Source organism: Mesocricetus auratus, unplaced genomic scaffold (genome assembly GCF_017639785.1).
Source record: "Mesocricetus auratus isolate SY011 unplaced genomic scaffold, BCM_Maur_2.0 Super-Scaffold_100006, whole genome shotgun sequence".
NCBI lineage: Eukaryota > Metazoa > Chordata > Mammalia > Rodentia > Cricetidae > Mesocricetus > Mesocricetus auratus.
In genome coordinates, this window is record NW_024429190.1 from 8778556 (window position 1) to 8793841 (window position 15286).

Consider the following 15286-nt stretch of genomic DNA (forward strand, 5'->3'; position numbering starts at 1 on the left):
TTTTTTGTGAATTTTTACTCTACCTGATTTATGAATTAAACTTTATGTAGGTATGTGTGTGGGGGGTGTCATCCTGATTTTTAGTCATCCATTGAGACTCTGGAACATACTTCCTGTGGACCAGACAGGAGAGGGATACAGCTACACATAAATCCATTGCATGACTTTGTGAGTTCCATCCCTCTATTGTGTGTGTGCCCTTGCTTCTTGCAGTATTAACTGTAGAGCCTAACCACCACCATTAGTGGAACCTAGCCTAGAGATGCTAACTAACTGATTCTAGAAGGCACCTCGGGTCCAGCAGCCCTCCGAGGCCTACCCCTCTTCCCTGGATAAACTCCCTCTCAAGCACATGGGTCTCATTTCTGTAGAATCACGAAGTTCGCCACCTGCCTCAGGGTCTTTGCATCTGCCCCCTTCTCTTCCATCGTCTCCCGCTTTGCCTTTTTTTTTTTGTGGTTAACGCTACATTATTCAAGTCTTAACTCTATCTGCTTCCCTGATGTTTTCTGCATTTACCTATTTACTTCTCCCACAGCAGAGGCCATGGCCCAGAATCATCAGCTTGTTTCCATTTCATTCAAATACCTTTGCAACTACATCAAGACTTTGAGAGGCAAGGCATAGTTAGGGCAGTTCTTTGGGATGGTGAAATGCTCCAGAATTAACCAACAATGGCTTCTCTAACATCCACCCAGCTATACTTTCCATGGTGGCCCAAATGATTACTTTGATTCTGTGTGAATTTTAACTCAATTACAAATACTTCTCCCAATTCCCCTACCCAAGTATGTTTCAAATTCTTTTGGACAAACCTTTTAGAGTTTTTTGTTATTTGCTGCTTTGTTTTGTTTTGTTTGCCTTTATTAAATTCAATACTGAATTTATTCCTCAAGAAAAATCTTTAATGTTATTGTATTGCTACCTTATGAATTAGACTGCAAGACTCCCTGAGAGAAAAAAAATAGACAGCTTATCCTAAAAGCTTCTGTTGCCTGGTTTTCTTATTCACAAACAAAAACACCACAGTTAAAATTAGGATGGAGTGTTAATAAAATACTTGTTTGCACAAAATTTTATACACTGGATTAACAGATAAAGCTCTGCTTGAAAAAGAATATTTCTCTACTGAGAATGTTTAAAAGGCTTCAGAGAGATTACCTTTGAAGTCATCCTGTCTGCAAACCTGGCACATACCCGTCCAATCTGGTCCTCCCACATGGCAGCCCCTGGGGACTCTGGGGAGAAGCACAGAGTTGGATGGCATAGTATCAGGCACCTGGTTTTGTTCACACCTGAGGAGTGATTTGCGTCGACTCAACCACTGAGTCAGAGTTCATACCTTTAGCTGGCTAAGATAGCATAGGCAGGCTATAGCTTACAATATAGCCGCAGTAGATGCAATAGAAACGCTAGTGCACTGCCAGGCTGGCCGAGGTGCGTGCTGCAGACCACGCATGTTTGCCGGAGGCGGGTGAAATTATGGGGGAGTGTGTTCAGACATGGGTGTAGATAGGAAGAGATGCCTACCAGTGGGAAGACCCAAGCACAGGAAAAGGCTCACACACACACACACACACACACACACACACACACACACACACACACACCATGAAGGGGACAAAAAGCAACCACCAGGGTTACCTGCAGACTTCCTCAGTGTTAGGCCAGAAAGGGACTTTAGAGACCACATCACCAACCTCCGGCTTACAAATGGACAGAGTAGGCTCAGGAAAGGGAAGTGTTCACTCTGAGTATCACAGTCCCCTCAGTGTAGGGTCATGTGTGAAAATGCAGACTCTCTCAGCTTCCAGGATGGGACGAACAAAGGGCCACAGGAGCCAGGGACTCTGAAACACACAGGGGAGGGCCCCTGACCCAGGACACCTTTCGGCAGGAGGGGGGGGGGGAGCTGCTAGTCCACTTCAGGGACCCAGCAGGGAGGCATGCATCTGTGTGACCTGTTTATTCACTCACTTCCCGTGTGGCTTGTCACAGTGCAGGCACTTGCACTGAAATGCAATTTCCCAGAAGTATTGCCCCCTTCTGGGGCCCCATTCCTGTTGCCAAGACTAAAATCATCACAAAAGTCCTCACCTGAACTGTTGGAAGAGTGTTGAGGGCAAATCAGGGGCACCACAGAACTGCTCACTTACTGCCTTGCAGACAACAGCAGGAAGAGGACTTGGATGCTCTGGGTCTTAAGGAACTTTGATGCCAGGCTGGGGATGGGCTAGTCTCCGACCCCACTGAGCCTGAGATTGCTCTGAACTTCCCCACAAGGGAGTGGCTTCAGGAGGCTGACCACGCCCACATGTGCTCTCCCCCTTGCACTCCTGTTGACCTGCTCACATTCCCAGTCAAAGCCTCCCCATTTGGGTGAGTATCATTTTACCTTCCAGATGTTTATGTGGGTGGCCACTGCTATTGCCAAGACAACCACACTGTCACAGGCCATTCAGACATAGACGAGGCAGACGTGTTCTGCTGCATGGTGAATCAACATTCCCTGTCTCTGAAACGAAGTGAGGAAACAATATCAGAAACTGCTGAAGAGCAGGAGGACTGAGGAGAGATGCCTGAGAGGTGACTCATGCTGCCTCTGTTCACTGTGGCACAGACCTACATTAACCCCGTGAAGCCAAGCCAGGACTAAGCACTTCAGCTGCAGGTCCTGATAGGGATTTGGGAGCCAGAAGGCAGCATTACCAAGAAGCGAGAGTTGCAAACTAACAGCGACTCCAAAGACACTCCAGTTCTTGTCTACAGTGATCCCAGCAGGCCCGATTAAGGTGGGCCCTGCAATGTCTGATGAAATCATTCTTGTAGACAAGTCTTCCATCACCACTGTGACGACCTCTACAGATCTTAAAGATTTCTTTCCAATGGTATTAAACAGGGATCCCCCACGGACCACATTTCATGGAGAGAAAGAAAGAAGCGCCTTTTCCCAAGGTCAGAGACAGATCTAAACGTCCTAAACATTAGTTTACATTGGATTAAAACTCAGGATTCTCTGCACAATAAAGGCACCTCTCCAATGAAAGGAGCGAGGGTATCTGTGCACTTCTCCCGTGCGCGATTGTTGGGGGTGGATCCACAGCCTCTATCGCCATTCCAACATGGAGTCTCGCAAATTCTTTACATGTGCTTTGGCCGCTGGCAGGTGCATGCTGGGCAGTCAAGCATGGCAGCTCTCAGAGTCCGACAGCAAAGGAGAGAGGAGCTGAGCCCCCTCACCGTTGCCAGACAATATTCAAAGACCAAGACACTACTGTGCAGCTGCCTGGTCCCCATCTCCCGCTGCTCAGAGAAGCCACCATGACTGGAGGTGGAAGGTAAGTGGCCCGGGGAACTGGCAAATCTGAAGTGCCTGTTCTTCTAGAGGCAAGGAAGGGCACCAAGGATTTCATTTGGGACTGGTTGTCTCCTCACACAGCATATCCAGGGGCAGCAGAGGTGAGCCCTGCGGGCCCAATAAAAGTTCTGATCCACACTGGCAGTCAAGTCTCACTCCACGAATCCCGGAGGGCACCACTTCTATGGTCCCCATTACCTCCAAGAGTTCCCTCCTCCCTGCTCTAACCCAAACCCCAGCCCTGAAAGAGTACTGGAGAGGAGTGCTCCAACAATGAGAGAGGAAGACTCACAGAACCTGGGAAGGCTGCAGGTCACAGGCTCCCCAACCACACACATGGCCCCAGTGAACTCTTTTTGAGTTGTCCTCAGAGTCTCAGGGCCCATACAGGAAGCAGAAATGACAGTGGCACCCGTCAACCTCACTACAAGCCAGAAACTGGGGTTTGTGCATCCAACTGGTCCTAGGAAGCTAACCACCAGGAGCTCCATCCCTCAGAACAAAGGCTATTTCTCTATTTTTCTTCACAGCTGTTTCCTTGGGTCTGGGCTCTCCGCACCTCCCAGTAAGCCACTGAGAATGAAGCTGCCTTCAAGCACAGGTGAACCATTCATGGGAGTCCCTACCAGCTCTGAAGTCCAGTGAATAGGGAGCTTTTGACACAATGCCCGGCCAGGTGAGGGTCCAGCAAAGAGCACTGCTGCCTTTCTTCAAGGAGGGACTGCAGCCCAGCAACTTTCCGTGCCACGGGCTTCTGCCAACTCACAGCTCACGTTCTGGGGGTCACCTGACCAGTTTGGGGCCTTTTCCACCTTCCCCCACTGTTTCTAAGACCAGACCTTGATAAATTCAGTGGTGGTGAGCACCAGTGGAAATCTCCCCATCTCACCGGGATAGATGGCAGGATGGACCCAGAGGCTCTAAGCTCTGAATATCAGCTCCCAGCTATTTGTTTGGGAAGCTTTGCAGATACTTCCCGGGACCAGAAGGGATGCTGGTGAGCATGCTTCAGCTGAGGCGGCACTAAGGCAGAGAAGGCAGACTGCCGTTGCTACAGTGTCATCTGTAACAGAAATCAGGAAACCTAGTGAGTTTGGAACAACTGAAGGCTCTGCTGACACCCTTATCTCAACAGGCACAGCGACCTTCAGTGGTCACCTCTGAACCTTACACAACAGGATGGTTGTGTATGCCTTTCCACCCCAGCTGGGGCAGCAGGATGGGAGCAGGAAGGGACCAAGCCAGGGCTGCCCTGTTGATGCTGCGATTCTAAGACACTATCTAAACAAATAAGCAATTCTTCAGAAGGAATGGGGCTGTATATATTGTTCCTTGACTTTGGGAAAGGAAACTGTAATTAGCAAATAATTAGCAAATGGCCAGAGAGAGGACATGAGGGACAAGGGAGTCAAGACCTAAGGTCCAGCTTAATGACAGAAAAGTGACCGATCTTGAAAACCCAGCTAAGAAGAGACAGCTACAGTATGTCTGTCTCCAAGGCAAGAGTCCAGAAGGATCCCTTAATCTGCCCTCTGTAGCTCTGTAGAGCTCAGGACAGCCAAGGTCCTTGCCAGACATCATTAAAAACAACTCAGGATCACAGCCATGCTCAACTGCTAGAAGGTTAAGCCCTCATTACCTCGGCTCTGTGTTATTCTTACCTGGAGTTTTCTTTGAAAACAGAAAGTCCAAGTCTGATTGTCTCTGTTCATTTTAATTGTCAGACACACAGGTCCCATGGTAGTGCTAATGACAGATGCTACTCTAAGGTGCTGTGGTGTGCCTTAAGTGACATAACAGAGCATTAAATTTGATTAGCAGCATATAATCTAAGACTTGCATGCATATTGTATAAAGAAACATCTGATTGGATATAAATCAGAGTATGCATTCATTCTTACAGGAATTCTGAGAACTCTGGCCATGTCTACTTCCCAACTCCCAGGGGGCAGGGGCTTTCCAGAAGACAGTATACACAGCAAGCAACTTTGCATGGCTGGGTAGCTGCTCAGTGACAAGGTCCTGGAAGTCACGTTGTGTGTTTCTTAAAGACCCTTGGGACTCTCCGCAGCAATCTTTCCTGGATGGGGGAAAGGGCCGGCGGCATGAAGGAGCAAGAAACCAGGCAGCCATTTTAGAGCATAAGCCACACTGCTTCCTTGGCTCAGGGTGTGTGTTCATGCTGAGCTTCTCACACGGCAAATGGCTCTCCATCACCACAGGCTCATGTGGAGACTAGCAGTGGCTTGCCCTGCCCAGGCCCTCTCAAGGCCCCCACTTAAATGTGATAACTTCACCTGCAATAAGATGATCCCCTTACCTACTCCTGTGTTCCTCTGCCACATAAGCCAGTCACAAACCAGCTCAGTAGTTCTTGACACCACCATACCCAGTCACACAGTCTGTCCAAATGACCTCCTCAGTATGCAGGTCACTCCATCTCACCCCATCTCTGAGCTGTCACTATCAGCCCTGGCAGCATCTCTGCCTGGCCGAAGGTGACAATCTTGCACCCAGTGTCATGGAGTCCAGCCACATAGGAGAGACAGACAATAATTACAAAACTAACAAACAGGCCAAGCACATAGATTGAAGGGGCTTCGGGGATAACATGAATGGGGTTCGAGAAGGGCCTCTCCTCAAACCTGCATTGGGTGGAAACATAGCTCTTAGGTCACAGAACCTACACAACTCTGGCCATCTGCATGCAAGCTCCATTGCCCTCCAGAATCTATCCCCAAGACATCATTATTATCACTGTTCTCACCCATGGCAGCAGTGAAATTGACGAGGAAGGAGCAAAGAAAAACTGACCAGATGCCACTGGAATATCCAAGAGCAATACCGAATGAGTTGGTGACAGGAGCCGTTAACTGGGTAGCATTTCCTCCAACTTGACAGATGCCTTCCTGGGGTGAGCAGATATGCAGCTGACAAGGCTCAGGAAAGACAGAAAGTTAAAATACTCATGAGCATTAAGAATCTGCCCAGCTGCCTCCAGAGGCACAGCGTTGCTGAGTGTCACTCAAGCTGGGGCGGGCTCCACAGTGAGGCTGCTGCCCCTGAGTCACCTCTGCTCCTAGGAGTAACCCTCTACCCATGCTTGCGGAAGCAACTCGCTTGTCCTCCAGGCCAAAGTCAGATGGGCCGTTTCCTTGATCTGTCATCAATGCCCTATCTGAAGTAAATAGACATTATTTCCATCACCCCCAGAGTCATGCAATAGGTCCTCTGCATAATGGCCTCCTTGCAGGGCAGACAAGCTTTTTGTTACTGTGAAAAACACCATGACCAAAAGCAACTTTGAGGAGAAGGGGTTTAATTCCTCTTACAGGTTACAGTCACTGAAGGAAGTGGAGACAGTAACTCAGGGGAGGAGCTTAAAACGGAAACCAAAGTGGAGATCAGGGAGGAATGCTGCTTGCTGGCTTGCTCAGCTACCTTTATTATACCCTAGAAATGGCTCTGCCTACAGTAGGATGGGCCCTCCTGCCATCAATTGGAAACTAAGAAAATGCTGCAAACATGGTCACAAGCCAATCTGACCTGGAAATTCTTCAGGTGAGGCCCCCTCTTTCCTGGTGATGGCTGAAGCTAACTATGACACCCACTAAAGAGAACATGGCAGAGGACCAACACTTCCGAAAGAATGCTGAGGGGAGCTTCAGAGGCAGGGATGACAGTGGGATGATGAAGGCAGGAGCCTGGGCTGTCAAAGGGATGAGCTCTGCCTCTTGTATCTGCTTCTCCTTGTTGGGGCTAGGAGGCATTCTCAGGCAGACAGTTCTGCATGCCCATTGCCAGAAACCTCGAGTTGACAACTTTGGGTCCTTAAGGCCCTGCCAATTCCTCCTCCAGGTTTTCCTTGGAGCCTGTTGACCAGGAACCAGGATTGTTCATCCTCCAGGACGTGCGTGCTTCCAGCAAGGAGAGAAGCAGTGACTCAAAACACAGAAGTCATCTTTCCGTATCACAGTGTGAAGTCACCCACATGCTGGGGAAACTGAGCCCTAGGGAGAATGAGAAGGGCGATTGCCAAGGAGCAGAGAGTCCACTGAAACAGGGAGGCTATTAGCCAATAGCCTCTGCAGGGTTCACATGAGGTGAGACACAGTGGATCCTCCCGGAAACAGAGAAGCCCACAGGGTAGAGAAGTGAAATGCAGACAGAACTGGGGTGAGGGGGAGCTGGGGGGAGGTGAGCAGAGGTTGTCCGGTGCTCCCATCTTAAGTCAGATTTATAATCAGCACCGAGATCTCAATGGCTCTCTCACAGAGCTGAGGTCATGGGGTCAGAACGGGACGCAAAAGCCACACTTCCGCCCGAATCCCAACTGCTATGGCACGGTTACCGATACCAAGCTTGGACTTGGAGCAGGAAATTTTATGCCAGCAGAGAAACAGAGGAATATTAACTGGGCCAGGGGTGGTTAGCTCTCTATAAATTGTTGCACAGGGATGCTCCTTAGGCCCCCAAACAATACAGGATATTACCACCACCAGATGGAGAGTAAGGTTCTATTGCTGAGGAGACGCTCGGTTTCAGGACGCAGAGAAATCAATCTGGACGCTTGCCCTCAGCTAGCTAATATCCACAGCGCTGGGAAGTGCTGTCCAGGCTGCTGGGAGAGAAACAGCATCAACAGTCTCAACTAGCTGTGGAGGTTGCGTGCCATGCTACCAACCTTCCAAGCAACCCACGCCCACTGGTACAATAGTGGCATGACTGTTAAAAGGGAAGCCAGCCACATTCTGACGAGACCTGGGGCCCAATCCATAGGCAAGAACCAATGTCTGTTACTATAAACATGATTAGAAGCCTACCACTAAGGAAGGCATGGTGCCTAATGGAGAAACTACATTTTTTTGGCTTAGTAGACATGCTGTGCTACCAAACTGACTAAGTATTTGTTTGTATCCATAAATTAGTGTTCTCAGCTTTGCAGTAAGCTGTGGTTATTACAGAGACCAGTAACTGGTCAAAATGCTAAAAAATTAGTGGCTGTTGGGTGCTCAGCCCTAAAGGCAACATCTACATCATTCCTTATAAGACTTGGAGGGCATGGCAGAAGGGAAGGTAGAAAGAATGTAAATGCTGGGAGCAGAGGAGGAGTGCTGTAGAATGTTGTTTTGTGGGCATCATATGGCCATGGGTAGCCTCTGGGAGTCACATTCCTAAAGTGATTCCCCTTCCGCTGCAGCCATCAGTTGCCAATCGTTCCTCAGCTAGGGGCGGGACTTCATGAGGGCTTCCCCACCTATGCTGGGGTTTTGGTTGGCTGATATGGTCTTGTACATCCAGTCCCAGCTGCTGTGAGTTCACGTGTGCCATGGTTCTGTCACGCCCACGAACACTACTTCCGACAGTCACATTCTCCCCTGTGCTCTTACAGTCTCTCTGCCATCTCTTCCAAAATGTTCCTTGAGCTTTAGGGGGAGGGGTGTAATACAGACATCCTTTGTAGTGGCACCTTGTTCTGCCAGTGGACTTAGGGCGGTGTCCACACCTTAGGGTATGGCTTCAGGTGTGCAGAAGTGACCCCTTACAAGGAAGAGGAGAGGCTGGTTCCCTCTCTTGGGTCGTGGTCAGAGCATCCTGAAGAGCGAGACAGCATCTCCAGGAGCAGGAAGACTGAGGTGACTATTTACCATCATTGTATGAGTGCTCCCCTAATAAATACCTGTTATTTCTTTATCTGGGTATTTGTGGACTTCCTTAAACCCACCTTCACTTGGCACCACTGGCAGAACAAGATGCCAGTACAGTCCCTTTAAGAACTGAGAAGTTCATAGTTTTATTCACTGCATATTGACCAGTTGTAGGTTCCTGTATTAATTTCCATCTGCCTCAGAAAGAGGTGTCTCTGATGGGGAAAGATACACTAATCAAGAGGAAATACTATGAAGGCAGAAAGGGAATAATGGAATATGGAGGGTTAAGGGGAGGGATAGGAACCCAGCATAAAGAGAATACGGGAAGGGACAATTACCACCAAATGCCTTTGAAAGGTCTGTATGAAAACCTTCTACAGTAAAACCTTCCTATGACATAATGATACACATACTTAAAAGGAGTTTTAATTGAGTCGCCCTATAAAGAATGAAACAATGCCCCTCCCAGCCATCATAGGCTATCGAATTAAAAAAAAAAAAAGACCCTGTGTCAACTGTAGATGACTTCTTTTTAAGTTGTTAGTACATGGGGCCCCACACCCCACCAACATCACAGGCTACTGCCATCGCTCTTGGCCGTCCTTTCTAGCTTCATGGGGAGACGCTGCTGATAAAGACACCATACGCTTGAATCACAGGACGTGGAGAAATCGACCTGGAAGCTGCATCCTTACTGGCCAGCTTTCCTAGTGCTGGGAGGTCCCATGCCTACCACTGGGGGGGAAAAGCAGTCATCAGTCTTAGCGGTGAGCCCTGTTGACTACAACGATACGCCCACCAGTACAACGGTGGCTAGTGGCAGGAATATTATGGCAATAACCAACCACTTTATGTTTGCATACAAATCTCTCTCCACAAGACAGAACTCAAACCTGCTTCCATTAACTGGACAAAATGACAGTGAGTGACTAAGCCATAGCCCCCAGGGGAGAATCTAATGCTATTATCCCGTTAAATGGGCATGGCATTAAAGGGCCCTCTAAGCTCTTATGTTTATTTTTAATTCTGTGAGAATTTCATATTTTCACAAAATAAAACATGGCTATATTTACTCCTGCCTCCCAACTCTTACCAAATATCCCCTGGCATGTCAAACTCTCAACTTTATGTTGTTCTCATGTTCTCTCTCTCTCTCTCTCTCTCTCTCTCTCTCTCTCTCTCTCTCTCTCTCTCCTCCACAAAGCCCATTAAGTATGTCCTTAATTGCATGAATGTGGGGCTACCCATGAGAGCATGGACAACCTACCAGTGTCCACATGCCAAGATACTGATTCTCCCTCCCCCAGCAGCTGTCAACTCCTAAGAGCTCCTAAGTTAGGAATGGGAACTCTCAAATGCCACTTCAATCTGTGCTATAATTTTGGCTGGCTTACCTTGTGGAGGTCTTATACAGGTAACCATGGCTGTTGAGATCTATGAGCATAATGATATCTATGGCATGCCCAAAAGACAGTATTTCACAACACTCCTCTGTGTCCTCCAGCACTTCCGTTCTTTCTGCCTCCTCATCCACAATGTCCCCTGAGCCTGGGCAGCGAGATTAGTAAGTTGTAACGTTTAGAATTGAGCACTCATTTGAAGTCACTTATTCTCAGCGTTTTGATCAGTTATAAGTCTCTGTAGTTATAACTGCTGCCCACTGCAAAAAAAAATCTGACAAAGGTTGAGAACAGCCCAGGTCTATTGGCATAAACATAAATATTTATATTTAGAAGGTAGCTTGACAACATGACTATTTAACAAAATGATAATAGTAGATTTCACCTCAGGGCCTATGACTTCCCCAGCCACAGACTTTTGGCCAGGGTTCCAGCACATTGCCTCTTGTGGAGCATGCTCAAGTCCAATCAGAAAGTAGTTGGTTAGCCTGCAACACCTGTTGCACCAGTGAGTCCATCTGGCTGAGAAGTTCAGTGTGTAGCATGTGGGGTCGGCAGCTGGGAAGACCACTGACGTCTTTTCTCCCCCACAGCCTGCGCAGCACTTTCCAGAACATGAGAGCTAGCCCCTCCCTGGCTAACCCATCCAACACCCAGTGATAAGTTACTTTGCTGTTTTAATTTTGGTTTTCTTTTTAATTCACTACTTAATTATAAATCACTTGCAATTAAAAGAACATCGTGGAGCAAAGTTAACCAGACCAAAAGTCTATGCATCTCGGTGAACTTCTCTACAGTTAGAATAGCTGTTCTGAAGCTGTGGAGCTTCATGTTGGATTTCACACATTCAATACCAGAATTATTTGCATGCATTTGCCCACCACCAACAATAAATGAAAATCTGTGATAGAGATGAATCTAGAAAAACAAGTAGCTGTAGATCCTCTTTCATGACTCATGTGTCCATTACCTGCACTCAATCCTTCCTCATTCCCTAATATTTATCCTTTCTCGGTCTCCTCCCTACATGTCATGCTGGGCCCACAGGCACATTTGTCTACATATGTACACATACACATTATGGGCTAGGATTTGCATACAAGGGAGAGCATGTTTTTTTTTCAGAAGTTATGTGGTCTCACATAAGATTATACATACTAAATTCATTCATCATTTTTCCTGAAAATTCTGTGATTTCATTTGTTAGAGCTGAATAGTATTCCATTTTATATATGTACCAGATTTTCATTATCTATCCATCTATCGATGGACATCTAGGTTGGTTCTATGTCTCTGACATCATGAATAAATCAGCAATAAATACAGGAGTACAAATATCTCTGTGGCAGGGTATGGAGTTCTCTGGGTATATTCCCAGGAATGAAATAAGTTAGGTGATATGGTAGCTCCATTTTTATTTGGGGCAGGGATTTCCAAAATGATTTCCATAATGGCTATGCTAATTTGAACCCCATGGATAGAAAATAAACCCCATTTTTCTCTTCATATCCTCCGCAACATTTGCTGTCACATTTCCTGAGGACAGTCACTCTGACTGAAGTGAGGTGGTATCCCTAAGTAGTTTTAATTTTCATTTCCCTGGTAGAGAAGACCAGGTTCATTCAGCCACAAGAGGAAGCCTAGTCTCTGGGGGAAGGCAGTCACTGGGAGGCTGCTGTAGAGAAAGGTGAAACCAGTCAGAGAATAACCCCAGGTGTGTGCAGACAAAAGCACACTTTCCTGCCCGCTGCATGAAGGGTCATGCTGCACTCTGAAGGAGGTACCTGACTCAACTGAGTGCCCAGGGCTCACCCAGGAGGTTTAGGGAGCATCCCACTGACATCTGAGCCATTTCATCCCAGACAACCAACCCTACCTGAACACACACAACAGCCCCTGTCTCTACATGCAAGGCTTTCCCGTCTCCCCGCCATGGGAAGCCCTTTAGCATTATGTAGGCCTGGCAAACACAACTGATCAACTAACGTGTTTAAAATCGTGCACATAGAGTTATGGCACTCCGAGCAGCACAGGCATGAAGTGGAGGAGAGGTTGACTGGCCCCCGCAGCATCTCCAGGCTGAGCTCTGTTGAGGGCGGCATGTGCACCCCGGCTCTTTTACTGGTTCGGTTTTTGTAGTGGTGGAGATTAAGCCCAGGGCTTCACCAGTGCTAGGTAAGCACTCTGCCCTCGGGACACCCTCGGCCCTCACATTTTGCTGTTTGTTCTGAGGCCCTCGCGTATCTGTTGTTTATTCCAGGATCCCTAAGCTAGCCTGCAACTTCCAGTTCTCCCTGGGGGGTTAGGGCAACTAGGATCACAGGCCTGCATCGCCAGGCAAGACTCCCTGTTTTCTCATACTCTGTAATTTGGGCTTTGGAGTCTGAGCTCAGCAAGTCTGGAGTATAACAATCTCTGGGTGGTAGAGTTGCACACACATCTGACAGAAAAATGATTTCAACATACTTCCACCAATGTCTAAAGAACAAAAGCCACACTGCTGGTCCTGCGCTGGGACAGGAGGTCTGTCACCAGGCTCTGACCACGCAACCTGGAGCATCTGCTCTTGTGCCCAACTCTCACAGGTCAGAAAAGGATGTCCTAACCCATGCTACATACTTGGAAACCGGAGTGGAAACAGCCCAAATGCTGCGGCAATGCAGGCCTAGACAGCGCCTCGGAATCCAAGCAATGGGTGCAAACCCTTCTGTAAGCAGACTGAGTCACTGGACAAACCCTTTCTCTTAGCGCAAGTTTAACGGCTCTCATACAATAAAAAGCTCTATGCCAGCTAGTTTGTGGTTTGGTTTTGGTTTTCACTAGAAACCAGCAGAAGGCTAAAGGGAGGCCCACAGTTGGGGCTGCTTTGCTCATAGGTGCTGCATCTCCAGTAAGCTGAGACTTATCTTCTATTAGACATTGCAGCTCTAACCAGACATCAGGTAGGGTAGACACCTATTGAAGGTCTCCCCACTCACCTTTGCCATAACTAAGACCCACCAACATGTCCCAATATTCTTGGTGAGGTGTCTTGGCAAGGGATTGGCTATTTATGAAGGCAAATTATCTCTGCTTTATTCTCTTTGTCTCCGGATGATTTCCACAGCAAGTCTCCACTGGAAGGGAGTGTGCACTCTGTGCCCCCTGTTTAGGTCCCAAAACTATATGTTGTTAACTCATTCTGGGCTGGATAATAGCATCAGCCCAACACTCAGCAGTGGGGCAGACCCAGGAGCTTGGCTCTGAGAATAGGTGGGGTCCACACTTCATTTCCCTACTCTTGCCAGAGCCCAGTGAGGGGAGGGCATTGGAATCTGCCTAATATCTTTCCTCCCTCATCAAACTAAGTAGCGTCTGAAAATATCACCAAATTAGGCAAGACTGGGAGGGCTTTCAACCCTGTGAGTTTCTTCTGGCAGATCAACACATTATAAATCTCACCCAGCAGGGACGACAGGAGAGGGGGTCTCCTGCATTTGGCTGCCCCAGGGAGACTGGGAATCATGCTGCTTGTTTGCAGCTTGTTAGAAAAGTCACTTGTTCTTACTATTAAGTAATTTTACGTATTATAGTGTGTTTCTTTGCCTCCTCAGAAGCCTCTGGAGTGATGCAGCTAACAACAACCACACCATAAACAGCTCTTATTCGTCCAGTGCCTTTCAAAACGGGGAATTAACTAGAGGTTTTTGCCAAAGCTTTTTTCTGCATTTCAGCAAAATACAATCTCTCTTTGACCATTGAGTTTTTTTCAAGTTGAACTGGCATCTATGCCAGTCTTGACAATTATCATTTGCTTAATTATTGGCAATTATCACTTCAGCTAATACTTTGCTCAAAATTTTAAAAAAAGATGAAAATGATAAAATTGTGGATTTTCATCTCCTTCATACCCATTCATACAAATTCATACTGAGGTAAAGGACAAACTCATGCTCCTACTGTGTGTCTGCGGGTATACATGGTTTCTATCTGTCTGTCTGTCCCCCTGAAAGAGGTTGTTTAAATGTCAAAGGAATTAAGTCTCAGATCAGAATTCTTTCCCTTTGTCTCACAAGGAAATGGAGTTTCATTCAATAATAAAATTCCACCCAGCTCTTCAGAAGGAGCGGGTGGTGTGCCCACACAATGCCAGAAGCCTCACTTCTTTTAACCCTCTGGGTTAGCATATTTGCCTGGGTCACCCCCTCCCCTCCCCCTATCTTCCCAGGTTTTCTGTCAGTCCCTGACCTTGAATACAGGACTAGGCTCTAACAGCCTCCCTTTTTTCTTATCCAAGGTCACAAATCCAGAAAGCAAGAGCACAATGTATATATCTACATAGTTAGAAACAATTAATTCTTGACCTAAAAAGGAAATACCTGGATGGTACCCAATGAGGACATGGTCATGACAGAGAAGGACCTGTACTTCAGGGGCAGGGAATCACAGGCTTATACCTGGATGGTACCCAGTGAGGACATGGTCATGACAGAGAAGGACTTGTACTCCAGGGCAGGGAATCACAGGCTTATACCTGGATGGTACCCAGTGAGGACATGGTCATGACAGAGAAGGACCTGTACTCCAGGGCAGGGAATCACAGGCTTGGTGGTGCTGGTGCTGCCCATTCTTGTCAACTGGAATCAAGCTGGAGTTATCTGAGAAGAAGACTCAGTTGAAGAATTGTCTCCATCAGATTGGCCTATGGGCAAGTCTATGGGGCATTTTATTGGTTAGTGAGGGATGTGAAAGGGATCAGCCAGCTGGGCAGTGCCACCCTCATGCAGGTGATTCTGGGGTGTATAAGAAAGCAAACTGAGAAAGCCATAGGAAGCAAGCCAGTAAACAGCGTTCCTCCCTTGGCTTTGGCTCCTGCCTCTGGATTCCTGACTTGAGTT